Consider the following 3,678-nt stretch of genomic DNA (forward strand, 5'->3'; position numbering starts at 1 on the left):
TTCCCCTGTTTAGTTATCCAGCCCTTACCTCTCAAGGGACCCTGAGGGGTGGACTATAACTCTCCCCAACATACTGTGGGCTTAACATGGCCAGTATTGAAGATTTTATACCACTAAAAGAGACAACTATGAACACTGCTACTACTACCCCTTCCTCAATGCCGACTATCACATCATCCACCCAGGTCAACGCTTAACCTCCAGGAGACGTCCCTTCTCTCCCAACATTCTCATCTTCTCTACCCCCTCAACCTTCTTTATCAACTACTCCATCCTCCCTTATTACTACTCTTCCTTCTTCCACACACCACCTTCCTTCTACTACCTCCACGTCTACAAATATCTTAATAATCTTATTTAACCCAACCAGATGGGAACGATTTTTGTGATCCCCCCACAGCCTCTTACTATGAAAACATTCCTCTTCCAGCAATACCTCCCAAAACAAGTAGGTAAAGTTTCCTTCCGCACCGATTGCCTCGTTACAGTTACGTCCGAAACCCAAGCTAAGGCATTATCAATCCTGACCCCCCCCCCCCCAATCCCTTGCTTGTTGTTGCCGTGTGTGGGAGGGCTAGGAGGTGGAGACTGAGGTTCAATGATCACCCCTGCCTTAGACCTCAGCTCTCGCCTTATCTAGTTTTGTAGGGTCATTTCTCCTTCTTCTGTCCACATTTTCAAATCGTTAACTCATATTTACCTCTTTCTACACAATGCTTTGTGTCCTTTGATGTTTCGTACATTTGTTTGTTTTGACCAGTGATCATTCTGGAAATCCGCCAACATCACCTTACTGGACAAAAAAAACTTTTTTACTTTTCTTAGCCCCATCATATCGTTATATTTTGTATATGCCGCTAATGACCTTAGATGTTGACGCGACAGAAAATGTTCAATAAATAAACTAAATTATATAAATTCATTCCTGCAAACCTCATCTCACCCTCAATACGTGTGCCGGAACGGTCTCCATCTTCCTAGCAAACTGTCCTGTCTATGACAAATATTAGTCAGATTGTGGAGAAGACATTCGCTTGCCTCATAGAATATAGTGCAGTCTCAATATAATGCTACACCATTCCCCCTAGAGACCGTCGAAAGACCCCCACTAACATTGCTAAGATTACTTTCCGTACACATGACCTCAACTTCAATATCTACATTTGCGGGGAATCCCTCCCTGTCCGACGATATCAACCTCCCCCTGTCAATGTCAGAATTGCTGGCCCTCTATGTGCCAACCTGGTTATAATCGATCAAACTGCTTTTGCACAGTCACGCACATGTCCCATTTGTGGCGCCTCCCATAATGTATTTTATAGGGGCTGCCCTACCTCCAAATTTGAGTCTGAGGTGGCAACTCTCAGGTTCAGATTTGGCCTCACTCTACATTAAGCAAGACAGGAAGCACGTCGACGAGGTTTTTCTCTTACTCCCTACTCCAATAATGTCGCTTGCTCTGCCCCTTCCCCTCCCTCCCAAGATGTTTCTACACCCTCCCCAATACTCATTTCTCCTCCATCTTACATTCCCACTTCTACCCCCTATCTCCCCCAGTCAAATTCTTTTGCCATTCTGAATACAGACACTCTAATCCCTACCGCTGCCTCCACCCCTCAAACATCTGTCCCCTATCTCCCCCATAAGAAAACCATTGTTTTTTAGACCTCCACTGCAGAAACTCGAAAATATTCAAAACTATTTAATCATGACCCAAGATAACATGCCTGCACCTCATCTATCCTCCAATTTTTCTACTCCCATTCCTTCTATACTCAAAGTAACTGCCGACATCCATCATCCCTCTGCTCATATTCTGCTATCCACTTCCTAAGGTGCGAGGATGAAAGGCTGCCCTGTGCCGAATGCTTTCTTAAGGTCGATGTAGAACCCGAGCAGACACCAACCGAACTCGAACCTCAAGGGTACAACCTGCTTGGACCAGGAACAAATCCAGATCGCACTGGTCTCTGGTGTCTTTGTAGGTGGTTCCTTTTTTCCATTCCAGAAAGGAATGGCCAAAACCCTCAGTAGATTCGGGGTACTAGACTGCCAGGTAACACCCAGACAGCATGCAATCCCTGCCATTGGTTTACCGCCAGCCTTTGCCTTTAACAGTTCAACATGGATGCCGCATATATCGCCTCCCTAACTTCTGTCTGGGTAGGAAAAATAGAGTGGAGAGGATGCATTGCTGCAAGATTCATACAACAGGATGAAAATACTAATTGAGAGAAATTAACTGAGAGATAAAAAAAAAAAAAAAAAAAAAAAAAAAAGCATATACTACTGGGTCTGGGCTGCATCGAATGCAGCTACTCTTTGCCAGATGTCGCATTAATAAATGTTATACGGTCGTTTTAAGGGAACTTTTAAACATTCCGTTACAAACATATTTAATAAAACTTATAAAGACTTTTTATTGTGACTGTAGTTGTCTGTGAGGAGGGCTTGGAGTTCAGCCTGCTTAGTGTTTGGGAGGCAGGCCGAAGGTCGTTTAATTAGAAATGACCATCAACCTTCTTAGCAAGGTTCCTGACAGATTTTTCCTTATCCCTTCTCAACGTCCTAAGTCCCGGTCACCAACCACTACTTAAAAAAGAAACGCGTCATTTCTTTCTTTTTAATGACTATTTACGTGTCTATTAGTGGAGAAAATTACCAAAAGCCTTATTCAAGAAATGTTAAAGAGCCTGTACAAAGGGCTACAACTTCCGGGAACTAATGCAAAAGAAACTCTTGTAACGGGATTTTAATAGCAAAATGAACTGGGAAAGTTTCGATCCCAGAGTTCAGCCAGATTCGTGGAATGCAAAATTACTTGAAGTCATAAATTAATTTTGTCTTTTCCTAAATGTAACACATCATACCAGGATAAAAGGGTTACGTAGACCGTCTATGCTTGACCTAATATTTACAAAGCATAAAGATTACATTAGGCATACATGGAGTACTGCCCTCCTTTAGGAAAAAGTGACCATGTAGAATTAAGTAAAAATACTGTCTGCTACATGAAAATATCGTACATTGATATTCTAAATGTTGCGAGGTCTGTAAAAAGGAGTAGACAAAATTGTATCAAGATTCAAAACTGAAGCAAGAAATGGCCAAAAGTGGTTCAATAATAAATGCAAGAAAATGAGAGAAAACAAACTGCTCCTTTGGAAAAAGTTCGGAGGACACAGACCTCAGGCAGCGTATGAAATGCACAATATAGGAAAGCATGAGTATAACCAAGCCATGAAGGAGGCGAAATTAGACTTTGAAAATGATATAATCAATACAAATCAATCTAAACTAATTACATGCATGCATGCATACATATACACATGCATATACACACATACATTTATCTATACATATACCACTTATACATACATACATATATATATATATATACATATATATACACACACATACACACACGCGCGCGCGCGCACACACACACACACACACACACACACACACACACACACACACACACACACACACACACACACACACACACACACACACACACACACACAAATGCACATACATGTATGTGTGTGTGTGCTAGTGTGAAATGATAAAAGACTGTTAAATAATATATACAAATATGATTCAGTATTATACTGTTAACAGCAATCATGTAGCGAAATTATTTACTCTCCCCAAAGATCCCTCAAAGGGTTATAC

This window comes from Penaeus chinensis, chromosome 32 (assembly GCF_019202785.1).
Source record: "Penaeus chinensis breed Huanghai No. 1 chromosome 32, ASM1920278v2, whole genome shotgun sequence".
Taxonomy (NCBI): Eukaryota; Metazoa; Arthropoda; class Malacostraca; order Decapoda; family Penaeidae; genus Penaeus; species Penaeus chinensis.